The 27974-nt window shown below is 36.3% G+C and overlaps 1 long non-coding RNA gene across 1 annotated transcript in view; it reads right to left on the bottom strand.

Annotated features, from left to right (window-relative positions):
- Positions 1-27283, bottom strand: part of LOC126825753 (uncharacterized) — a 46141-nt gene extending 18858 nt beyond the window's left edge. The window contains exon 1 of the long non-coding RNA XR_007682168.2: positions 26871-27283. This is a non-coding gene — a long non-coding RNA (uncharacterized LOC126825753). The remainder of the gene's footprint in view (positions 1-26870) is intronic.
- Positions 27284-27974: the final 691 nt, after the last annotated feature.

The raw sequence follows: 27974 nt of genomic DNA, 5'->3' as shown, positions 1-27974 counted from the left end.
ATAACAACAATCGTGGGAAGAATTGAAACTGATTAAATATGCATAGGTTAATTTACACAAGATATTAACTTTGTTAATAAAAGTTTGTGGTGTTACTACATAGCAGATTTTTATTCTCAGAAAATCTCCAAAAGATGAAACGATAGACATTGAAGCCTTTTTGGTTTAATGGACAGGTATGCACAGTTTGGCTGACAAGATATTAATATTGATATTGAAAAATCTCAGTCATAAATACTTGTTTTATTAAACCTATAAAATACATAATTATATGTGCATAGAATACAAAGAATGGAACTGATGCTTTAATTTTGTCAGAAATAGGTGTTAAGAATGGATAGTTAGGAGTTAAGAATTTTTATGTTATATTTACGTCATTTTCTGACGTAAATTTAACGTAAAGTTTATGTCATTTTCTGACATAAATCTAACATAAATTTTGCGTAAAGTTTACGCCACTTACATTAAATTTATGCAGAAAATGATGTAAACTTTACGTTAGAATATGACAAACATCACTATTGAGACTATCATTCACTATCTAGGTCAAACTGACAGTTTTCTTTTATCTCCATCAGTTACTGTAAGCCATGTCTGTAGAGCATGAAATCATTAACTATATAAATTACTGGGGAGTATTGTTATAAATTATTAGTATCGCTTCAATTGTGACTTTTCCGTTAAATCGTCACTACATCCTAAATTAATTATTATTTATTTATTAATATTCTTGAATCAGGGGAAATGCTTTTAACAACAGGACTATTTATTGGCGATTTTGATCACCACCGTAGTGGCTAACAACAACTAAAAGGATGCCTCAACCAGAATATGGTGCAATATGTATTGTTATGTTATTTACAATCTATATTTATATTTATTCATGTTACATGCGGATTGGCACATGTTTTGGAGCAGACTGCATTTGATATCTGTAAGGATTAAAAATGGCATTAACACCAATGGTTAACCAGTGGTTGCCCGGCAAGATACGCTCACATTTTGCAAGAGATGGATAGAGAACAAGCTAAAAACAAAAGTGATTATTTGTACAATAAGAGGCCATAATCCAGAACGTTATGGTCTTAAATGCGCAAATATGGTACTGAGATCTTTGGGATATAAAGATATGTTTTAAGTTTCATCAAAATTGGATAAAAATTGTGACCTAGAGGGTCCATAACCTTCATATTACATACTTTTACACAATTTGCACACAAGTTTCATTTTGATTTTCCCGAAATTTGAATTCAATCTTCACGGCGATTTTTCGAACAGTCAGGGGCCATGATCCAGGAAGTTATGTTCGGATATGCGCGATTATCAAAAGGAACCAAGATCTTAGTGTGTAACGGTGATATATTCACGCGTTGTTTTTTTTTAAAATCAGATAAAAATTGTGATCTCTACAGGGACCACAAGCTAAAAACACAATTTTTCGTACAATCAGGGGCCATAATTCACGAAGTTACGAACATGGACAGGGTTATAAACATGAATTTTAAGTTTCATCAAAATCGGATCAAAATTGTGACCTGTAGAGGATCCACAACCTTGATATACTAGATGTTTACACTATTTGCGTACGAGGGGTGGCCATTTTGTCTGGCAGTTTTGGCCTGATTTTCAATCAGATAATAATTGTGACCTCTAGAGGAACCAGAAGCTAAAAATTGGGATTTTTTGTACAATCATGGGCCATAATTCTGGAAGTTACGATCCGATAACCTTTGGGTTATAAAGATGTATTTCAAGTTTCATCAAAATCGGGTGAAAATTGTGATCTTCGAGTGTCCCCAAGTTAAAAACGTGATTTTTCGTACAATCAGGGCCCATAATCTATGAAGTTATTCGTCAAAATCAGATAAAAATTGTGACCTGTAGAGTGTCCACAAACAAATTGTGGACGGGCAAACGGATGGACGGATAGGGGCGATGGCATAATACGTCCACTAGAAAATGTGGCCGTATAGAAAAGGATCATCAACACAAAGTACCAACATTTTCTCTAATTTTATTGAAACAGATATGATGGTATACATACATGTAAACTGAAATTATGAGCACTGAAATGTCTGTGAATATCTATTTACATTTGAGAAATAAGCTTTTATAATATAACTATTAAACAACATACATAACGATATCTCTTCTGATATCTCTTATGTGCAAACAAATAAATTATATGTATTAATGCAGGTATTGGAAGAATAGCAGACATTGTTAACCTAATCTACACAGTAAAATCATTAAAACTTCTGGCGAAGACTTCAGGTCAGAGTAAAAACATCCTGCAACGCCTTGCCCAAGGAATGAATCAGCTGGAACCAATTCATCAACTGTAAGCCTGTTAACTTCAAGAACATCATTGATTCCAAGTGAATAGACTCCAGGCAGGACAAAACAACACCAGTTTCTAGATCTGGAGATGAATGTCTGTATCGCTCCAACCATAATGGAAAGTCGTTCAAGCCTTTCTTGATCCGATCACGGTGGGTAACTATTTGTTGTTTACTGGCATCCAACCGATACAATGTGAGGTTTGTAGCAATACCAAGATAAGGATCCTCCCAAGGAGGTGGCAACTTCATACGCTGTCCAGTCTTCTAGGGCGAATCAATGACATACTCAACATCAACAAGCACGAACCTGATAATGTTGTGCCGCAAAGGCCTGGAACGAGCAACCAAACCAAGTGGCAGAGATCTGATTTTTACATTGTTGGATGCTTATTTCTGCGCTGGTATAACAGGAGACCCAGCTACGGTCACTCATCTCTGACACAACCAGCACCATAGGAAAGTTGGCACACCTTCGAATCGTCCCCACCTGCTTGTGTATCAGAACTGTTGTAGGGCTCCAGTCAGAATGAGATGACATAACATTTTTAGCACCAGTTTCTGCTCCTATGAAACCTGTCTGAACATCAACTTTGGTATCAGGATCTACAGACAGCACAGAACCTTGTCCTAAACCGACAAAGCAATTAGTGTCTTTCACAAATCCGGCACTGGTTACACTAGAAATATTTTCTTCGGAAGAAGGTATGTGGTTTACGGAAGCAACAAGAATCTCTACTCCATCCGAAAGGGCACTTTTCATCACACAGTTATTCTGTACTGGAGAGTACAATCCAATAGTAACATGGTCGAACATAGGAACCACACCAAAATCCAAGAAAGAACTTTCAAATGTTGTAGTATTACCAGGTGATAAATGACCAGAAAACGGCTTGGAACCGATTCCCTTCAATCGAACAGCTTTGCCTAGCTCTACTTTCTCCACCCCATTCAAAAAAGATGTTGCTATCACGGCATCAGTTTGCTGTTCAAACAAGTAGATGGGTAACAATAAATTTACTCCAGAAGGCTCACTACAAACATGACAAATCGGATTAGTATGAATTGGGCTTTCTGTTCTTAAGACTGGTTGAACATCCTCACAGCCAGTCGACTGAAGTTTAAAGGATTGATTCTATCCCCAGAAATTGATTGCCACGGTGGCACCACCTGGTGAAGCAGAGCGACGACGAGACCAAGATGGTGACCTGGACAACTGGCCAGAAGGGTGGTCAACCATGTTGCGCGCATCTTGAGATGAATGGATATAAGGGTTAGGAGATAGAGACTGGCTACGATCAGAAGAATTGCGATCATCTGAATTCTGATACCCCCGATTGGGCACTGGATAGCTGAATCTGGGAAAGAGATGTTGGGGTGTAATTGTATTCTGTTGAATGAACCGCGTGTCATAACGCAGCATACTCTGTTGAATATCGAACATTGCTGGTCTTTCAGCAACACCGCGAACTTTAAAGGTTGATATTGTCTCCGTCTGTTGCATTGGGACAGGTTTAACTCCAGAAGCTGATAGTGATTGTGTATGGTGATCCCGATTTCGAGATGATGAAAATCGCCGTTGAGCGACAGCATTACCTGGAGAATGTCGAGGAGTCCAAGTTTGTTTGCGGTAAGGAGAATTAAGACCAGACCTGGGCTGTGACATGAAAGACTGACCATAAGTGCGGTCAAACGTTTTACGTGAATCCTGAGATGGATAGGCATACCAATTGGAAGGTGGAGACCAGCTGCATCCGAAGCATTACGACCAGTTGAATTCTGATATCCCCGAAACGGCATTGGACAGCTTAATCTATAAAAAGGACGTTGACATTCAAGCAGTTTGTGTTTGGTGGACCGCGTATTATAACACAGCATACGAGTGTCACACATTGCATCCTTAATCCAAGCTACATCCTTCCGCAATTGTGGAAACAGAGTCCGAAAATGAGCTGGTCTTACAGTAACGCCACGAACTTCATTGGCTCGTGGTGACTCGGCCTGAAATGAAACTTGACACTGATGCAAGGAAACGGGTTGCACCCAAATTGTCACATTTGAACTGGACAAAGACTCCTTCGTGTACTTTACCGAAGATGTAGACAGTTCATTAAGGGAATGGCTCTTAACCATACCCATGAATGGATAGTTAGAGACTGATATTTCGTTCAGTGACTACAAGAATTGTGGTGTGTCGGGTTCATCTCATCGCAATGCCAAGTCCCTTTATTATATCTGCTTACATCTGGTGCATCGAAAGCATTAGCTCGATCAGGTGACACTGGTCTGGAAGTAGCATAATACCCCTCAGCACGACCTGGCTCCTTTTGTCTGACCAATTGTAATTCCCTCCCAGAGACAACAGGAGCTTCTGTTTTGTTAAAGTGACTGTGCAACTCCTTGACCAGTGATGAGTAGCGAGGACGAATACTGATCTTGGTGACATATTCCAGTGCACTACCGTGCAAGCAATCCACCATGAGGGAAAACTTCTTTCTCTCGCTCCAATGTTGTTGGTGTGCCAAACGTTCAAATTGGGTATGAAACAGCAACCAACTGAATGAATCATCCCCCGAAAACTTTACCTCTTCATGGGAAGACACGTTATCATCTGCAATGGTCTTAGTTTCCACCTCAGATGACGAAGAAAAAGATGTGGACATTTCGCGTCGGGAACGCTTCATCCTATCTATGAACGCATTAGTGCGAACATGTTGCACTGATCGAGAATTGGTACAATACCTGTCATCAAAACCTGGCTTAGAACCCGGTACTTGCTGAGAAATTCCTACTGGAGTCCAGGAATTGACAGCGAGAGCAAAAGCATGATGTGGCCGTACTCCATTTCTAGTTGTGGGCCTCCGTTCCATAACCATTGCGTGTTTGGGCTGCTTACATTGCTATATTGAATCTTGCCTGCTGTGCTCTATTGCTATATTGAATCTTGCCTGCTGTGCTCTATAGCATATTGATTTTATTTCTTTACATATTGCAAAAAAAAAAAAAATATTGAAAAAAAACCCACCCTGCTTATATTGCTATATTGAATCTTGCCTGCTGTGCTCTATTGCATATTGCTTTTATTTCTTTACATATTGCAGAGAAAAAAAAAGTGACTGCTTATATATTGCTATATTCAACCTTGCCTGCTGCATGTGCTCTATTGCCTATTATTTTTATCGTTTATTTCTTTAAATATTGCATATTATTTTATATATATACTGTCATGCTTTTGCTATGCCCGTCTTTACGGTTTAACGCAAGCTGCTTTGCAATTTTATGCTTATTCAACTTATGTTCTGTCGTGCTATGCCATACCTTTATGGCTGTAATCAAAGCTGCCTTGCAAGATTACACTGCAGCTACCTTGCAAAACCTTGGTTTAGATATGGGTCATTCTACAGATTGGGTTCCATTCCAGATCCCGTCAGTTATAGCAGATCTGTAGTAAATAGTAAAAAGGTCAAATGAGTTTTTTTGTAATCATATACATCCTACAATACATATAATGCAATAAACAATACATTTATGACATTTTTATATTCTGGGAGGTAATAAGGCATTTTCACATTATAGAGTGTATCTAAATACTCAATGTCCCAGGACCGGATGCTTTTTAAAATAAGATAATACCACCTATCATATTTGGAAACTTACCTTTTTTTTTGGTCTGATTATGTAGATAATATGTACATGTCCAATCCTTTTTTGAGTTTTAGAAGTCAACTTTCGATATTTTAAAAATATACCAAATTTTAACATTTCCCCCAAAAAATGGTCATTTCCGCGAAAGTGGGGGTCGCACCAGTTTATCAAGTGAATTAATTGCTGTCTGGGTAAACCTTTTTTGTAACATAGAGTTACCGACCTTTATTAACCTAGGCAAATGGCGCCGACATCATCAGCAAATTGATAGTAGAGATACCGACACATTTGTAAGTAATTTTTATGAGTATATTTATTGTATGTCAATCTGGCGACGTAGATTTTAGTGTCAAAAATATATCAAAGCTGTTGATTTTTGCATGTATCTTAGAAACCATCTGATTTTCTTTTAAATGGTATCTGATGGTTGGCGCTAAATATTAGACTCGAATCTCCAGGCTATCTATTGTCCAGATTCGTCAATTCCGCGAATGTCATTTTTGCGATATGGTCAATGGCGTGGTAAATGACTGAATATCGCGGTAATGACTACATATACCAAGAAGACGTTTGTTAGCCAATGGTAATAATAATTTTTGCATAGCTTAGGGTTAGAGTTTAGGTTAAGAATAGGACTGACATAATAATAATAATATTCAGTAATATTTCGCGATATGACAAACAGCGCGGTAAATGATTAAATATCGCGGTAATGACTGAATAACCAAGAAGACGTTTGTCAACCAATGGTAATATAATATTTTACCGTAGGGGTAGGGGTTACATTAAGAATACGACTAACATAATAATAAAAATATTCAGCATTTATTTTATTTATTTCAGGCTATAGATGGGTAAACAAAGAAACTTTTCGGAAAAGGACCGAAAATATCGAAATAAAATTAAAGAAGACCCTGTGAGGTATGCCGAATACCTCAAACGTGAGAGGGAGCGCTATCAAAGAAAAAAAGAAAAGAAACAAGTGAAACTGATAAAAGATCTAACAACAAGAGAAAAAAGACAAAAAAGAAAACAGTGGAGGATAGCCATAGAAATAAAGTTGGTGAAGATAGGCATACTAACAGTAATTTGATAACACCCCCTACATCACCTATCGATGATCCCGGTCCTGGTCCCAGTGGTGGTATTAATAATGTATATCATTTTGATCGACCTTCAAGAGGAAGAAAGCGAGTGCGTCGAGATAGGTCAGCATCGTACAGGAAAATACAGAAGTTAGAAAGCGAGCTGGAAGGGAAGACGCGATTGTTAGAAAGATATAAGAAAAGATATTACCGAACACTATCACATCAGCAACAAAATAGTACCCCAGCACCCGAAACCCCCAGGAGTAAAACGGCAAGACTGCTCGGCGGAAGACCTGTTTCTAGTAAAGTCAAAAAAACTTTAATTTTTCATTACTGTTTATCATCCGAATTACAAAAGAAGTTGCAGAAAAGGAGGGAAAGCAAAAGTATTGTCCAAATTTTCAAATCAAAAATTATGGGTAGTTATAAAATGAAATCTTTGGTCAAAGAAACATTTGGAATTAAGAAAGGCAACAGAAATAACAAACGTATCATGAAAAGACACTGCTTACAGCAGCTGCAAAATTCAGTAAAAGAATTTTTAGAAAGGGACGATTCTAGTCGACTTAGTGCTGGAAAAAAATCTACTATAACCAAAAATAAGATAAAGAAGCAAAGGAGATATTTAGTTGACACTCTTAAAAATCTCCACCTGAAATTTCTATCTGAAAGTAACTTTGTATGCTCATATTCACTGTTTTGTAGATTTAGACCATTTTGGGTGTTAAAACCGGACTTGAGTCAACGTGACACGTGTATTTGTCAAATTCACGACAATTTAGCGTTTACGGCTACTGCCCTGAAACATGCCAGAGCAATTCATACCTCTGATATTGATGAGTTAATTTCCAAGATCTGCTGTGATGTTGAAAACAAAGCGTGTATGTATCGAGAATGCGATCGCTGTAAATTATTCGCTATTAAAACCGACATAGACGAAGAAGGTCAGCAGAAATTTATTACCTGGTCCAAATGGTCGAAAATCTCAGAAAAAAGGCAAAAGAGAAATGCAGATGGATCAATGAAAGATTATACAGCCGTATTTACAGCTAAAGTTACCGACGAATCTAGTATGTGGGAGTTATTGGAGGACTTTAATAAAGACCTTCAGAGGGCGTGTAAGCATGTGTTTAACATCAAGCATCAATATAGTCAAATCAGAAACCTTAAATCTAACCTTGGGGAAGAGAACTGCCTCATACACATGGACTTTAGCGAGAATTATGGATGCAAATATCATGCGCAAGTTCAAAGTGCTCATTTCGGCGCTAGTCATCACCAAGCGTCCCTTCACACATGTGTCCTTTATACATCCTCCTCGACTGTTTCCATCTGTACCATATCGGGTTCACCTCGCAAAGATCCAGCAGCAATATGGTCTCATCTAAGTCCTGTTTTCGATATAATTAAATCAGATTTTCCTAAAGTAAAGATTATTAATTTTTTAAGTTACGGTCCAAACGGTCAGTACAAAAATAAAACCAACATGGCAATGTTTTCGAGGAAAATATACGACTATGGGTTTATTGGTGGAACCTGGAACTTTCTGGAAACAAGCCATGGAAAAGGAGCCCCAGATGGAATTGGTGCGGTAGTTAAACGTACTGCAGACAGATTAATAGCTGAGAAGCACGATATACCGGATTCCAGGACAATGTATCAAGTTTTAAAGGATAAAACTACGGTAAAGTTATTTTATATCGACCCTGAGAGTATTCCAGATGAATCTAGCACGTTTTCACACGTTTCCCCAGTAAAAGGAACCATGGCACTCCATCAAATAATATCTCGATCACCGGGTATAATTTCGATTAGAGATGTTAGCTGTTTTTGCCAGGGATTAATGTGTAGCTGTTTTCAACCACGAATTATTACCATACTACCTAATCATCAATACACGGAAAAACCGAGCACTCAGGATGTCACCAACCCTCCTGAAACAAGCAATGGTTTTAAGAGTACATCTATCGAAATCGACGAAACTTTGATTAACAAGTGGTGTCTGGTAAATTATTACGGCTACCTATATCCGGGAATAATAAATGATGTCGATGACGAAGAGATTGAGGTCACCGCAATGAGCAGTGCTGGAAGAAACAGATACTTTTGGCCAAGGATGGAAGATAGGATATGGTATAGTCTAGACAAATTTTTAGCCCTTATTCCAGAACCTCAACCAATTACTGGTCGTCATTTCCAAGTAGATCATGAAATCTTTGAAAAGATCGCCCCTAAATTTGAAAAGTTCACAAAATAAAACAATCGTTATTGTTTTACCATTAACAATTATATGTTATAGAAATTACAGTTGTTTCTTTTAATGGACCCGTCCCAAATTAACCAGATATATAGGAGCTGTAGTGGGACGTTAGACACAATTTAAATATACAAATCAATCTTAGTCATTACCGCGAGTCATTGCATGTGTTATTTTTTCTTATTGAACAATCATTGTAAATTGAAATTGTATACTGAATTAAAAGTATTAAAACACATAATAATATTACTTCCATGTGAAATTTGTTTATTTTATCCTTTTGGGGTTATCGTAACGAGTGGATTTGTCATCTCCACGAGTATAGGTCAACATCGCTCCTGACAGTCATTTACCGCGATTGGGATTTAAATTAAAAAGTACATAAACATACAATATACATGGTCCAACCTTTCATGTCTTTACTTTCTCAACATACATATCCACCATTTAGAACAGTATATGTGACAACCACTGCCGATAGAGCCACGTGACTGAGTATTAATGTCAGCAAAGTTACGAATTTCATTGTGTTAACACTTTAACATTCAATAAAACGACATAGTATTGCAGTATTTTATTCTTGAAAACAAATTACAATCTAAATCATCAAGCATTTAATTGATTCGACACACAATTAGACCACAATTATAAATTGATATATTATTTTTTCGCTGTTTTGATGCTGTCGCGGAAATGACGAAGTGTACCTGAGACGTCTCCGTAATTTACATACAATTACGAAAGTAAACATTAGGTAAACTGCTCATATACAAAATAACATTAAAAAATGGTTCAACACTTGAAATGTAATTCATTTATGTGAAATCGGGTAACAGTATTTGTGAAAATTTTTAATCTCAAAATGGCACCCAATCTGTAGAATGACCCATATCTATAATTCTCTTTTCAGGATGCCTTAGAGACATCATGAGCCTGCTACCGTTCCAGACGAGGTGTCAGTACCTAACACCTCAGATGTTGTACCTATGTCAACGGCGGAGGATCGTTTGACTGATATCCTGATCAACAAATTGCTGCAACGTGGGCTTGTTTTCAAACCACCCATGTTGTGCCAAGTCGCTGCTCCTCCACGTACTCAACCTTCACCCTTACAGCCACCAAGCTCTGTTCAACCACCACCAGAATACCCGTCACAACCCTCAAGCTCGTCAAGTTCACAACCGCCTCACATAGCATCTTCACTTGGACAACAATCAGAACCACCAGCAACAGCGGTACCAATTACATCAACAACAACAACAATCCAGACACCATCCCTTAACTTCCCACTCTGTAGCAATATAGTCGTGGCGACATTGTTTTTAAATTTATAGACAAAGAATAGAAAAATAAGATGACTTTATATTTCATTAATTAATATATTTGGCAAATTAATAGTTTCACACATATTCACATATATATTATATATAGAGTGTACTAAATCAACTTAGTCTGTAACTGACAGTTGACATATAAAAAACGTCTTGCCAAAGACGAATTTTTATGTGAGTATGCAGCTTTAAGCTATCTTTAAACATGTCACGTGATCAGTCACCACACCACGTGACTCCCTTCTTGAAAAACCTTTGAAGCGTGTGAGCGGTTTGTTTTCTTTCTCGGCATCAAGTGTGCCTATATTCTCTATGAAGTTTAGTCGTCTGTTTGTTTAGTAGCTCCCGGGGTTTTAGTAGTTCGGTTAACGAGAATATTGGCCATATCCTGGTAGAGGTTGGTGGAACTGTCATAAAATTGTCATTTTTCCCTTGTTCCCTTCACAGCGTCTGCCCACGAAAAAAAGGCTACCTTCTCCGCCATGAACAGGTTCGGCATCAAGTTTGCCTATAGCTATATTCTCTTATTAAGTTTAGTCGTCTGGTTGTTTTGCGGCCCGTGGGGTTTATAGTAGCTCGGTTATCCTGGTAGAGGTTAGTCGTATATACTGTCATAGAATTGTCATTTTTTTTTTCTTTTCCTTTTCCCTTCACAGTGTCTTCCCACGTGGAAAAAGGGCTACCTTCTCCACCATGAACAGGTCTGTTAGACCGACGGGATGTCAATTCCAAGTTTTTATCACTTGAGGCTGTCCCAATATTTAGAAGAAAACAATCTAAATTTTCCACAGACCGTGTTCACGTTGTTAGACAACCAGGGGCTACTTACTCACATATATACTGTCAAAAAATTGTCATTTTTTTTTTTCCTAAGTTTTTTATCACTTGAGGCCGTACCAATATTTAGAAGGAAACAATCTAAAATTTCCACAGACTGTGTTCATGTTGTTGGACAACCAGGGGCTACTTTTTAGACAAATCCATAAAGCTCACATTTGGGATGTATATGAATTGCTACAGCAGATGTGGTCGTATTTTTCTTCTTCCTTAACTGTGTCTTCCCATGTCGGAAAATGGCTACCTTCTCCGCCATGAACAGGTCATCCAGATTTTCCGGCGTGGTTATTTTTTCCCCTTGTCAGTGATGCAGCACGGAGGACCTGACAAGGACCGCTGTCTAGTCGTTCGAATGGGATGAAAACCGAGGTCCCGTGTACACATTGGCGTGCACGTAAAAGATCCCTTGGCAGTTGTAATTCGATATAAGAGTAGGTTGTAGCGCCGCTGCCCGGGCAAAATCCCCCTCATAGCACATTGTATGGTGTATGCCCGTCTTCACTAGCCCAGTTTGGAGCAGAACAATAGGACGTTAAACCCCATTTTATTTCATTTCACACTGAATAACATGAACACATCGGTTATGCTGTGAATAACATGAAAAGCATTGGTTATGCTGTGAATAACATGAAAAGCGTGGGTTATGCTGTGAAAAACATGAAAAGTATCGCTCATGCTTTGAAAAACATGAAAAGGATCGGTTATGGTGTGAATAACATGAAAGCATTGGTTATACCATGAATCAACATGAAAGCATCGCTTATGCTGTGAATACCATGAAAAGCATCGGTTATAACAGGAAAGCATCGGTTATGCTGTGAATAAATATGACAACCTGTTAATAAATATTGAAGCATGAATGAACTGGAAATCATCTGTTATGCTGTAAATAAGCAGGAAAGTATTGGTTATGTAAGTTATGTTGTGAATAAACTTGGAAGCATTGGTTATGCTTGGAGTTATATGATTAAAGGCATGCGAATTAGACAAGAATGCGTCAATAATGTAGGCCTACACATGGCGGTTCCCATATTACTAACTGTTAAGTCTGTTGCAGCATGAAAAAGAAAATCTAACCATCTCCAATAATGCTGATTCAAATATTGGATCGGTTCAGGAACCAAGCGGCAGTAGTACAGCTTTAGAACCGGGTAGAGCCTTCATGCCTAAGCGGAAAGCAGCCTTGGTCAACCTTGCAGTATTCTCCATTGAAAAATGGATTCGTGCAGATCTGTCGGCATCAAAGGCAACAGACCATTCAGCTGGTAAAACATTTAAAGTTAAATCTCGCCCTTCTCGAACACACAAAGCAGCCAGTTCTATACATCACACACCAGCTACAGCCTTGCCATCTACCCCGGCGCTAACATCTACCAATATAGAGGACCACATTCAGAAAGCATAAGAGAGAGGAAGAAGGGAAGCTACTGTGAACAATATTACCAATAATGACTCGTCGGCTACTGATATGAATGGTAGTAGTTTGCCTTCCAATTCTAATTGTTCTGCTGTAGAATTTGTAAATAATTTGGTATCTGACATTTCTCCCGGGCATGGTACTGAGAACCTCACCTTCATGTCTTCCTCGGTCCCACTTCAAGACATGGTCCCCAAGCAATTAAAGCAAAAAATTGGGTCCAACCAATTTGTTGTCTTGAGCAGTCTTTGTATTAATGACTCACAAAATTCTTTTGATCTCCAACTGACCACAAATGATGATGGTCACCCTACCCTTCATTGGGCTGAAAGGTCAAAAAGCAAACTTCTCAGTATTAACAAGTGGATCAATTTGTTTTATATTTATATGGCTGTTCGCCTTCAGAAATACCCAGATGAGGCATGTAGTTCGTTGAAGTACATAACTTTAATACGCAAAATGGCAGACATGGATGGAGAATTGAGATTTTATGATCAACATTTTCACAGGATGAAAGCCAATAAACCCCACCTGTCCTGGAGTGGGGGTTGTGGCATGAGTGTTGTAGCAAGAATAAATTGGCAACTTTATCGAAACCTACCACCTCAGTTTCTCCAATCCAAAATAGTCTGGGATTTTGTTTTAAAGGGCCAATCCCGATAATATTTTGGAGAATAAAACTGGTTAATTTTGTGTTAAAATCCCTTAAAATCCTCTACCTAGGGGCCGAGCAACTAACTCAATATATTTGATACGTTTTCAAACCACTTAAACCCGTCAGTCTTAATCTGGAAGTGGGGACTGTTGCCCCAAGCTGTATTATATACTGTGTCTGGATATAACCAGACTTATATTTTATAAAAATAATGTGCAGGTGAAATTTACCTTTCGTTATTAAGTACAGCTGATGGGTGATTCACTGTATAAACCTCTAAAGGAACGGGAATCGATTATCAGGTCACCCAACGAAAGAATTGACTTAAAATCTTAAAAGGGTTACGTGTCCGGATAAGCAGTTTTGACGTTCACGTCCAAATGACTCAATATTTTGAGCAGAAATTTTGAGACAGGGTAAATACACCATTCCTCTATATTTCGGCGCTTAAATTTCATACGTACTCAGACTTTTATTTATGATATTTAGTTCAATTCGGGACAGTCCCTTTAAGTATAATATGAACAACACATGTGTTGGAAATTGTAGATATAAACATGCATGTTTATTATGTTCAAGGCTTCATCCAAAGGTCTTCTGTTCTATGTCACCTAGATGGGTAACTCCTATGTCAGACGTTCCTCATTAAGTAATAGTGTGCAATTAAGGGATAGGATCATTTATGTGCAGGCATTTGTCTGGGGTAATTTTCTAGACGGTTAGAATATAGGCCTACGTTTCCCACGCTTGTATACATGTAATGATTAGTCTGCTTCTTGTGGTATGTCATGCTTGGGGTATTTTAATACTTTTGTAAGATGTACCTTCGGTAATACAGTGATGGGATCTTCCTCGTTGCATTAATATTGATGTATGATATGCCTTCCGCAAAGCATGTACAATTGTGTTATATGCCTTCCGCAATTAGTGTTGGGATCATCCTCGTTGCATTAATACCTATGTCAGATATGCCATCCACAATTAGTGATGGGATCTTCCTCCTTGCATTAATACTTATGTCAGGTATGCCTTCCGCAATTAGCGATGGGATTTTCCTCATTGCATTAATACCTGTCAGATATGGCTTCCACAATTAGTGATGGGATCTTCCTCCTTGCATTAATACTGATGTCAGGTATGCCTTAAACAATTGGCGATGGAGTTATTTAGCCAAAACATGTGTCTATAAAATACCACGAGAAATGTGATAATGTTGATATACATGATGATCATCTTACAGTTTTGTAAAACATAAAATTTATAGCACTGCATAGCTCTAAATAAATGTAATATGATGTCACTTGGACAATTACTTGTATTTTTGGGGACAAAACATCTTTCACAGCCTTTCCTAGTGAATGGGAGAGGTTGTAGGAGGGCAATGACATAAAAGGTTTTGGCATTTGATAATCTTCTAATTATCATCTTATAGATTAGGAAAACCTTAATTTTCAGCAGTGGGGATCTTTAAATAAGTGTATAGGGTCTCCTTGGACAATATTTCCCTGTGGGAACCAGAGAGCGGGTACGGGTAGGGGGACTGTCCTCGACCAGCAAGGCTATATAGTTGTCCAAAGGGCAACCTATAAGCGTCTTTAGATATGTACAATCACAGTGCTAGAAAGCAATGTTTTACAGGATAATCATCATTGATATCAACATTATAACATTTCCCGCAATTGTAGGCATTGCCCCTAATCTTCCCCCACGAAGCAACCCAGTTGTCTAAGGGCATCCTATATACTATATACTAGGATTCACAGTGCATTTTTTATACAAAATTAATGCTTTACTAATAATCATCATTTGTATCCATGTTATCAATGTTAACACCAATTTTTAGCATTGCCCTCACCCCCCCCAACCCTCCACAGACATACTACAGCCCTCCACCAACCCCTCACAAAGCAAAACAATAGCTTTATATACACTTCTTTAGAGATGTACAGTGCTATATATTAATGTTTTACTAATTTATATGATGATCATTTATATTAACATTATCACAGTTCCCGTCATTTTTAGGGCATCAGACCATCTGCCTACAACCCCCACCCTCCTCGTGGGCCGGCACACAAAACAAAACAGTCATCCAAGATGGTCCTTTATACTTATTTAGAGATGTAAAGTCCTACAAAATGATAATCAACAGTATCACATTTCCAGGCAATTAAAGTCACTGGACGTACTCCTCCCCCACATCTTGTAAAAGCCACCTCAAACACCTGATCTCCCCCAAGAATTGAAATCTACACAAAAAATAGCTCTTGTAAAACATGGTCTCATAAATTCTCCTCTTGGGTGGCAATGCCCCCCATCCCCCATTCTTAAGCCACCGGACTATATGCAATAGTAATGGCTGTTTGCATAATTATTACTTCAATTAAATTATGCCTTGAGAACTCTTGGAAATTTTAATCTAAGGTGTTGGCTAGCATTATGATCAAAATCAAAGAAATTGTCTATGTAGCTTAAGGATAAGGCTCTTTTTTTTTTATACAAAATGTACACTTTATCGGAAAGGTTACCATGTCATCTTATGCTGAAAGTGTAGCCTACTGTGAGGAACATATTGGGAGACATGCAATATTATGAATATTTGTAAAGAATATTAAAATAGTGGTAACCAAATACCCCATTGATATTTTAAGAAACGTTTAGAAACAGCTCTGAAAATAATCAAAAATTAGTATTACTGCCTCAAAAGAAATATGCGAATTCTCGTTCACTAGACATTATTAACCAATAATGTGTTTTATCAAACTTAACGGCTCGATGAAGAAAGTAATGGGATGACAATTCCAGGTATGCCGTTAAGTTTTAACCATTTTAATCAAAAATTGAAGAAATATCAAGGAACATTTGTGTCATAGTGTTGCCTGGAACAGACAGTAATTTGAGAATCAACTCAGTAAATGTGAGCTGTCTATTATTACGACAAAGGAAGGTTATAATTTAAATAAGATAAAATCCTCAAACTGTCCATTATGAACAAAGCTAGGCCTATCATCCATTACTTTTTGATGAAAGAAATATCCATTGTGTGCAAAATGTGATACATAATTACATCTAGAATGTGTACAAGTACAGAAAGCAGGGCTGGTGTCAAACTATTTTTCACCCAACGGAAGGCCAACTACATTTCTTCCAAATACCCTAATGAACAAGCCCAGTTTATGACCCAATGAACAATCCCTGCAAATTTGAAATGAATTTGTAAAGAGCTTTGACCTAAACTAAACCATTATGAAGGCTTGATTGCACACAAATTAAAACCAAAACAGGCTACATATCATATCATACTCATGGCTTGATTGCTCATATATTAAAACACAGTTCGACTAAATTACTTTATTATAAAATCAATCAACCTTTCCTATATGTATGAATACGGACCATTTTTATTCACTTGAGGCCTCACAACCACTGACATTCAGTTTTCTGTCTGAGATATAATGTACAGTTCTGATCTAATATCTCTGCCAAATATATAGTAATCAGATTTGTAAATATAGTAATGTAGTTTTACAAAAATAACTACATCTGGAAATCAATTTGATGATACAGATATATAAATTACCAACATAACTATATATTTCTGCTCCTTTGTAAACACATAGCAATTGTGAACTATTGAAACATCCAAAATTATTATTTAGTACTTTCTTATAATATAGTCGGGTTATAGTGTCAGGGTGGGGACGTTATATTACTGCATGGTTTATTACTATATTTATTTACATGTACATTTACATTACATTAAATGTACATTTAAAGTAATATTATATTGAATCCGGTCAAATTTTGTCTTCATGAGCATCATATTATTCACATCCCTACATGAACGTTCACAAGGTATCATTAAATTACATATATAGTCAAAATGGGCCAAAGTTACGAAATAAGAATGTTCCCAAAAATTAACCAGCGGTTGCCAGTCAAAATACACCCACATTTTGCAAGAGATGGATAGAGAACAAGCTAAAGAAAAATGTAATTTTTTGTACAATCAGGGGCCATAATCCAGGAAGTTATGGCCTGAAATGTGCAAACATTAAAAGCAGTATATAAAGATATAAGTTTCATCAAAATCAAACAAAGATTGTGACCTCTAGAGGGTCCACAACCTTTGTATTACACACTTAATTACACAATTGCATACAAGGAGCGGCCATTTTGTCAAGCAGTTTCATTTCAATTTTCCTGAAATTCAATCTCGACCTTCATTATGGTGTAAGGGTGATATGTATACTTAAATGGTTTCTAAAATCAAATAAAAATTGTGACCTCTAGTGGAACCACAAGCTAAAAATGTGATTTTTCGTATAATCAGGGGCCATAATCCAGGAAGTTACGATCCAATATGCGTAAATTCCAACAGGAACCAAGACCTTTGGAACATAAACATATATTATGGTCTAATATTCATCTAGGTACAAAAGCTAAAATTGCGATCTTTTCATATAATCAGGGACCATAATCCAGGAAGTTACAGTCTGTTATGCGTGAATATCGTAAGGAACCGAGATCTTTGGGATATAACAAATGTTTCAAGTTTTATCAAAATCGGATAAAAATAGTGACCTCTAGCGGGTCCACAACCTTGATATTAGACACTTTCACATTATTTGCGTACATGGAGTGGCCATTTTGTCCGGCAATTCTGGTCCGATTTTTAAAAAATTCGAACTCAATAATCATCAAGTTGTAACAGTGATATATTTAAATGATTTTTAAACATTGTGATCTCTGGAGGGTACACAAGCTAAAATCATAATTTTTTCATACAATCTGGGGCCATAATCCAGGAAGTTACAGTCTGTTATGTGTGAATATCTAAAAGAACTGAAATCTTTGGGATGTAAACACGTTTTAAGTTTCATCATAATCGGATAAAAATTGTGATGTCTAGAGGGTCCACAACCTTGATAGTACATACTTTCACACTATTGCGTACAGGGAGCGCCCATTTTGTTGGACATTTTCGGTCCAATATTCACGAAATTCCAACGGACAGAGGCGACGACAATATACATCCACATCAAAATGTAAGCGTATAAAAATGTATATCATAGTGTAAATTATAGTATATTGTAAATTTACATCGATGATATCATATAGATGCTGCAGTAGCGTAACACAATGATATGATCCAACCTCACCCATGTGAACCAGTGAAATGCACTAAATCTATACATGTAGGCATGGGACTATAAATAGACAATCACAATTACCAAAGCATGTATACTTAAAAATAGCTTTAAAAACCCTGATGGTTTGTTGAAGATAATTGTCTGCTGGTACTGCAGATATCGCTGACAATCTTTTTAACATAAAATTATCCTATAATAATTCATTATTTAAAATGGAAAAGGTCATACATCAAACCGCGATTGACCATAAATATAGCAAAATTATCATTTTTATTTCATTTTCTAGGAAAAAGTGTCTGGCATATATAAAAAATATGACTAAGTTTAATTTCTTATGCTTAGATATAAATGATCTTAACAGGATATCGAAATAATCTAACAACTGTTTAACTGCCATCATTCTTGTTTTGCCATATTTGTAAGGCAATTAATGGTGTTAATTCTGTTTCGATCTGCAAGTACTCAGAAATAAAGAAAAAGGAATGCTGATTTCAAATAAATGATCTTAAATTATTAGTGACAGGGGGCAGTGGGAACCGATAAGATTTCATAAATTGAGTATGATTTAGAGTTCATACGCCATATGTTAAATGATTTCCTCTCCTTTATTTTAGATTCTGTTTGTGCCACATATCATCATAATTTTTCTGGTTGATGTACTATAAATGTTTTACACACATTTCATGTTTCAGATAATTTCATGTGTCATTTATTTGTGATCTATGCTAAAAAGTCCAACATCGTTTGGTCTAGAAATCCTCACTGAATTATTGATAGTCGAACTTGAAGTAGCCTAGTCACACAATTAAATGAATCTCAAAACAGGTATCTGACAATTGATTATCAAGTATCTTGGAAACCTACACTAAAACTTGCTTCTAAAAATGAGCTGGTAATGTTGGCCTCACAGTTGATTGCAGTTTAGCTTAGCACCAATATCCAAAGATTGAAGTACAGGGTGACACAAAAAAAACGTTCATCAATAAAAATCGAATAACTTCCAAAATTTTATTTAGATTAACACAAAAATTGAGCTACATTAGGTTAAGTCTATGTAGCAGACATCTCCAAAGTTTCAAGTCTGTACCACAAAAACTCTTTGTTTAACTGGCGCTCAAAAAATGTGCTCTAAATGAGCTCCCCGGTGCTGCCAGCACATTTGGATCCGGCGGGCAAAGTTCTCGATGACCCTCCCACATTCTTCCCTTGGGATCGCTTTTATTGCTGCTGTGATTGCTGCCTTCAGATCAGGGATAGTCTGAGGGTTGTTGCCATACACCCTGTCCTTAAGGTATCCCCACAGATAAAAATCTGGGGCGTTCAAGTCCGGTGAATGCGGCGACCACTCCGGGTCACACCTGCGGCTAATCAGTCGGTCAGGGAAACGCTGCTGTAGCCATACCAACAGGGTACGAAATAACACGCGAACGGTCGTTCAGGTTACGCATCGGTTACCATGACCTGGAAACACCAGAACGGACTTCCGTTCTCGACCACCGAGCTATAATTTATAAACTAAAGGTTTCAGTTAAAATATTCCCTCCACTACTACATTAAAACATTTTACAATTATAAATAAATGCCTGAAAGATCGTTAAGTTCGCACCTGTCATTTTGTCGGTAGCAAATCAACTCGCGGACCCATCATACCTGGCAACGACATACTCATTTGCCTCTTTAGCGAACGAAAGCGCCAGATCAATCAACTGATTTCTATTGTTTTTATTTCTTAAATTAATGGTGATTGAGTAATAAAAATAAAACACCCAATGAAAAGGAATGTTATATTCGCAAATTATCAAATAAAAAACATACTTTTCAACAATGGATCTTCCGGTATTTACGTAATAGGTCAGAGGTGAAAATTCACACCGTGTCAATGACTTTGGCATTATTCCAATATTTTCACGTTGTCACTCAAGGCTAATAATTTTATGACATGGAAAGTGAAATGGAATCAGATTTTTTATGATTTACTGCCAGGCATATCGTAGAACATGATAATGTCGAAGAAATCAACTATTTGTTATTTTTGGGGGACGTTATGAATGATGCGAGGCAGCCGAGATCAAGCGTGTCGGCCGCCATATCTTGGATACGTTTCCAGACAGACGATACCACAAAACTTACGGATAATAATTCTAGAGTTTGGAAAGCTAAATTGAATCAAAACTTTTAGGATTTAATACAAGCTACATAGAGGAATATTACATTGCCGAAGATTTCAACTATATATTTTTATTTTCGATGCTATGAAGCAAAGAAGACGACAATTCCCACCATATATCCAACAAAGGCAGAAATGTCACATAGCGATGAAGTGACGGTCATTTGGGGCGATATTTCTTTCTAAAAGTTATATATTTATATTTACTTTGAACACTGTTCTTTTTTTTTAAAATAAAATGTTCACGTTTATTATGACAGAGAAAAGTCATAATTTTAGTGGAACTGACTTTTCAATATTATTTATAGTAATATACCGGTAATTGTTAGTTTGTACAATTGAATTTTATATCATTGGAAAGAACACGACAATCTGTACATTTTTGTATAAAAATTTTTTTTATTTAGTTATTTGCAATTTTGTAGAGAGTTTTAGGATTAACAATAATCCACTAATTCGCTTAGGGATATGGGCCCTGCTGATTTAATAAGCTTAGGGGTAGCTGGCTGATCTTTTAATTGGCCCCAAATCCCCCTAGGTAATTCGAGGGTCGGCTCTAAACAAATATGGCATCGTAACCTATAGGTTACCAGTTCAAATTTGATGCAGATTAGCGTAACCTATTTTGAGGTTACCATATAAGAGGCTTATTTCATACCCTGTACCAATGATTCGTTTGAGGTGTGGGGGGTGGCACCATCCCGCTGGAACCACTGGAGGTCCCTGACGACCCCTCTTCGTTATTCAAGTTTAGGTGATGAACGCTTTTTTTATGTCACCCGGTATTATAAAATATAGCACCCTCTATCCTAAAGATTGACATAATATAAAACAGGGCTGTACTAAATACAGAAAAACTCTGGAAAGATTTGAAAAATACTAATACTAATTTCCGAAAATTCCAAAAAAACCTAAATACTGAAAAAACACTAATTACCCCCATGCCATGCATAAAAAATGTGGAGAACTCTATAACTAGGTCACGCATGAAATGGTGGACATTTTAGGTGGGTAATGAGTCACGCTAGCCAACACATATATATAGTGGGACAATCTAGGTTGGTCATGGATCACAATAGGTCCTGCATAAGACTTGCAGGGCACTGTTTAGTTGGGTGACAGGATCAGGCTAGGCCCCTTATAAAAATTGTGGGGCACTCTAGCTTGGTCATGGATTAGGGGTTTTGCAGACAACAATTTCTCCCATTTACACCATTCGGCACTGCATTTTCTTTATGAACTAGTTATAAAACATCACAATGATGGTCTGTGGCACATTCCACCAATTGTTGTATGTGTTCCAGTCCACCATTGATTGTATTTTGTGACATCACTTTCAGGCAAAATTAGAAAATAAATAATTTGAGGTATAAGCTGATTGAATATAATCTAGTGCACAAAGGCCAAAGCTGATTTTAAAAGTTGATCAGTTCGCCTGAATATTGCATCCATAATTGAAATCGGGTTGAGTAGGGTAACTTTAAAAGTCCATATTTCCACAACTGAGCCCGCTATCAATGTGGAATCGGTCATATATGTCTTATCTTGACTGCTCTATAAGACTTTGACACTTTCATGGTTCTAAATGGTCTCTCAATAGCAGGCGGTGAGATAACCACTTAAGTTTATCCACAGACCCTTTTGCGAGCATGCTCCACCAGCATTGTACTGATTTAATCCAGCTAAATTTTATGGCTAACATCTGAAACTTTCACTCGGGGATTACAAGAGTTAAAGTTTCAAATGAAACTAGTAATCTACCGGTACTTATTTAAGTATTGATCCACCATAGTTGAAAGTAAAGTCATCACTCAAGTCCACACATAAATAACCTGCCTTTCCCCAGGCTGGAAGTAAGTCTTCAATATGTGCACATGTGGAATGAAACCAACGTCTGCACGTATTATAGTGAATGCAGTCCTGATCCCTTGTACAGTTTTTTTTTTTTTTTTCTGCATGACGTAGGGCATGGCTTTTACCAGGAGGAGAATAAAAGGTTTTGGATGAAATTTTAGGCTGCTCTGACTTTCCTTTCCTTTTCATTGTTACTTTCCAACATGGCATATCGACAGTCTGTTGAATTCTGAAGACTGGAGTATAATACAATATAGTAGGGCCTACCATCTACCCTCAAGACTGGAGTACAAAATGAGTCTGAATGCGCAAAGTCTAATATTGAGCTACAGACAAAACAAGTGAAAATATTGATTTTGATCGTAATTGAGATTTTCACAAAAATATACTGTCTATCAACCAAAACATTTTAAAACACCTTTATTTTGACATTTTGTTAGAGTACTGTTTCATAAATCTTTCTTTTCTCTTAATATTCTCAGCGAAATTAGTTATCTTTCTTCACTGGCAGCGGGACGACAAGTCAATCCCCCTAATTAATGCTTGGCATTGCTGTGAAGAGATGAATCTCTAGTTTATAAATATGACCAAAGTATTACTGATGACCAAATGTTCAACGAATTCAAATGAGTTTTTAAACCTGTACATTACGTAAACTCAGCTTGTTGCTTTTAATCCATAGCAACTCATTCGCTGATTGGTTAAGATATCCCATGGTGTGCATTGTGGTAACATGGCTGGGTCCAGGGCTCACGTTAAAAAAAATGAAAGTGGCGATAAAAATTTGATTTTTGCAATAATGTTTTGGGGTACTTCTGATTAATTGAGTAATACTAATCAATTGTCATAGATTAACACTTCGTTGATTGATAATTGCCAGTAATATATATGAAGCCTTCCCTGAGTCATTATTGACTCTGAACAATTAATCCAAGTGGTGTTTATTTGATATTTCGATTTGCCTTTTAAAAAAAAATCAAATTTTGATAGTTAAATTCCGTTTACTGTGGCATTATACGGCATGTAAAATATACATGGATATTGTTTAAATAACAAAATACCTATTATACACGCAAAACTTTATTTTAATTTTGTCGTGTGACGAAGATAACAGGGCACACATATAGCTATGTCGGCTAAATTAATGAGCAAGAAACTAAACTTGATTACCCAATAAACAATCTTAATCTCCTGACCAAGGTGCTAATTAATTGATGAGATTAACAGAAGTTATTCTCACCAAAGTTATATACTCTTCAAAAAAAGTAGGGGATATTCTGAAACAATACAAAACTGCGGAAATACACTGCTGTTTTTATTTGCTGTAACTAGTGTATGTTAATAACGCATGAACATAAACAGTTCATATGGGCGCCATATCTGACGGCCCCCTTTCACTCGCAAAGAGATACACCGTCAAAAGTGAAAATGGACATTTTTGATTTTGCTCCTTATCAACTGTCCAATCACGATTTGGGGCAATCTGCAGTGTTGTCGGTTGACGTTAACGTCGATGAACACGTCTCCCGATCAAATTAAACATAACACACTAAAGCAATGATATGCTAAACAGTAAATCTTATGCAACAACCAAAAGGAAAGCAAACATGGATAGATAAACCAGCACACAGCAGTTTTCATCAACCCTTCCTTGACGTGTCAAATTTGACAATGAACCCCTCCCACGATTATGGCGCTATTGCGTGTCGCATGTGCAGCTCAGTGGTTCTGTTGGGGCGATAAGTTCTTCATCTGTGAACATACCCTCAAAGCATGTCAAGTGTCCATGACTATTTATCATATCACAACCTGAATAGGTATTTGCATTTCAATATCCCCTACTTTTTTTTGAAGAGTATATTATACAAAACACAGATTACTAATGTATGGAGTATTCTTATTTGTTCTAAATTGTAACACTCGCTAGAAAATGAGAATATGTGAATGTTTTGTTACAAAAATAGTGTATTAATTGCGTGAGAGAAATATACCGGTTAGCGGACAAAATATATAAACATTATTTTATATAAAAAATATGGCGGAAATTGTCGAATCAAATTTTTACTACGAATATCATCTTCAGCACCCCTGAAAACCTATAGAAAGATATATTAATCGACAAAATAGCAAATATAATCCAAGAGAAGGACGATAAAAACCCCACGCTCGAAAAAAGGAGGGCGGAAGATTCCCTGAAACAGCGAAGGCAAGTCTGGATCTCAGTGATACATCCGGGGATGAGCAGGAACCGATCCGTGAAAAATATCAAAAAAGAATATCCCTGGCAACAAACTTGAAAACACTGTGTAGAATTTTTAAAACTGTATTCTAGTTCAGGAACATGTTTCGGGCTATTCGCCCTTCATCAGCCAATAGTTAATACATAAATGATACAACAAAAATGATACAATAGCAAATAAATGACATGGTTGCTATGTGATTTTGTTTGGGAACATAATGACATCTTTAACTTGCTTTTCTCAAAACTTATTTCCTTGACTTAGTCAGCTTTAAACAGACACAGCTCAGTCGATTTTTGGCTGATTCAAACAAAACATACGCCATTTTGAGGGTATTAAGATGAAGAATATGATAAATTATAATAGCTCAATTTTTAAAATTTCCTCAATGTGACTCATTATGCCAGCAAGTGTCACATGTATATAGTACTATATCCTAATGAATTATAATTATAATAAAATATAGTACCGATCCTAATGCTTGAATTTATAATGAAATATAGTGCTATGCATCCTAATGATTGAAGAATAATAAGATATAGTACCCTCTATTCTAAAGATTGAAGTATAATGAAATATAAGTACCATTTTATGGTGGGGTATTGGGTGGAAAATGTGATCTAGAGTAAAAAAGAAGAAAAGCAAAAGTAAAAAGAAAAATTCTTACCAAAAAGAGAAAATTATGAGCTAAAAGGGTATTATTGTGGTTCCAACCTATAACCTTAGGCATTTAATCTCCAAAAACATAAATTTTTTAAACTTTAAAATGTCAGGATTCTACTTTCATGGACAGAATTTATATTTTCTACCATCAACTTTTGACTTTCAACATTCTTCTTTCTACTGTTAACTTTTGACTTTCTACTTCAGATTTTCTACTTATGATTTTTTAATGTGGATTTTCTCTATTTTTTGATAATATTCAACTAATCTGGAAATACAACAGTAGAACAAAAGCTAGTTTTAGCTGTCTTAATTATGCTCATAGCGCATATGAAAAACATAATGAAATATAGTACCATCTTTCTTAAAGATTGATGTATAATGAAATATAGTTCCATGTATCCTTAAGATTCTATCCCAAAGATTGAAGTTATTTGAAATATAGTAACATTTATCCCAAATATTAAAGTATAATTAAACATAGTACTATGAAAAACAAAATGACAAATCTATGTAATACATGTAGATTGTGGAATTTGCCACTAGAACATGTCAAGCAAATGAGATATAGCAAAGTACAACTATCAACCCTTGGATGGCATGCCAGCATAACTGCTGCAATTGGCAAAATTAAAGCTGCATTTTGCAAAATCCAAAAATCTTGAAAACTGAAGCCACTGCCTCTGGCAACACTCTTTAATACATAGAGTTACTTCGCAATTCCAGCAAAACAATTAAACAACCACTAAAACAAAATGAAATTTAAACAAATATACTCCTAAACCCCTGCTCGTAACTGTTCAGAGGCTTTCAAGATTTCAAAGTAAGAATATGTGAATTCATGATATTAAAACTTATTAAAATAATGACTGTAATTTACTGTCAGACAAAAGCTAAGATAAAAATCCTTTTCAGTTCAAAGACACTGATTATCTGAATTACCACACTTTATGTTTAAACAATTAGCGGATAAGAGTACTGGTAAATTTTCACATTTTCAAGAGCCATTACCTTGCCCTGCCCTGCCAATGGTGTAAGTTTCTTCATATGATCAAAATAGCCAATGCCCACAAGATTTGGTTGAAATTGTTTCAGCTATTCTTACGAAAAAGAAAATGTAAAAACAAATTCATGGATATATTCTTGTGAATCTTTTTTTTGAAGAAAAACTGATCTTAAGAGCTCACCTAAATGACAAAAAGTTCCTATGGATTAAATACTCACCATTAATGATTACACAGAAATAAAACAGTTAAATCCTAGACTAACAAATAGTTCCACGCTTCTTTCAATTCTTGTCATTAGAGAGACTTCATGTATCCACATAATACCATTAACGGAAGTAGGATATCAGGAAAGCAGACGATATATTGGCACTGAGACTCAGTCAGGTATTTCCATTTGAACATAGATCTTTAAGCAGTAAATGAAGGCTTGATATAACCAATATTACACGTAGAATGTGCATCACACGATTTGGCAGAGTGTTATATCAAAGTCACAACTATTTTGAGTCCACATCTTCCATTGCCCATGGGCAAGATTACCCTGGAAATATTTTCAGGCTACAAACTAATTGTGATACTTGAGAAGAAAAGAAACACCCTTATATGAAAGTCTATTGCAAGCAATGCTAGAATAATAACTCGACTTTCCAATTAAATGACGAAACCTTGCAGCTAAAGTTCACAGCTTTAAATTCTCATTTCTTTTCTTACTTTTATTTGCTAGATTAAAATACTTTTCTTTATATTCACATTCTTTAAAAAAAATTATTCTACATAAAAAAGACAAGTATTCTAAAATTAGTTTAAGGATGATAATGAGACTTTATCCAAACATTATGTTTTAGTTCTATGTTTATACACAGTATTTCTTATCATGTTGGAATTAGAATTACCTTTATAGGCCTATAAATAGTTGACAACATGCATGTTGAAATTTGTTGTTTGTGTTAGGTGCGGGCAGTGATTTACATTGGCAGTATTGGATGTCAACATATACAAGCATAATAGCAGCTTATTGTCTGAGGTATAAGCTTACTTACATTTGTATTTGTACACACAGCACCACTGATCATATGCCCTATACCAGCATTGAAGCTATAATAGGTTGCCAGTCAATGAAACATATGCCTACTAGCAGCTACATGATATGAGCAGTTATGAGCTAAACAATGCATTAAAGCAAGCATTGGGGTTTTTTTGTTGCGCTGAATAAATGAATAAATTATTATTATTATATTTAGCAACAACTAAATATAAGATCAAAGCTACTAACATAAAAAATACTTGCCTTGTTTGTCAGCACAATACATACAAACACATA

Source organism: Patella vulgata, chromosome 6 (assembly GCF_932274485.2).
Source record: "Patella vulgata chromosome 6, xgPatVulg1.2, whole genome shotgun sequence".
In the NCBI taxonomy this organism is placed as follows: Eukaryota; Metazoa; Mollusca; class Gastropoda; family Patellidae; genus Patella; species Patella vulgata.
This window is presented reverse-complemented; position numbering and strand designations above follow the sequence as displayed.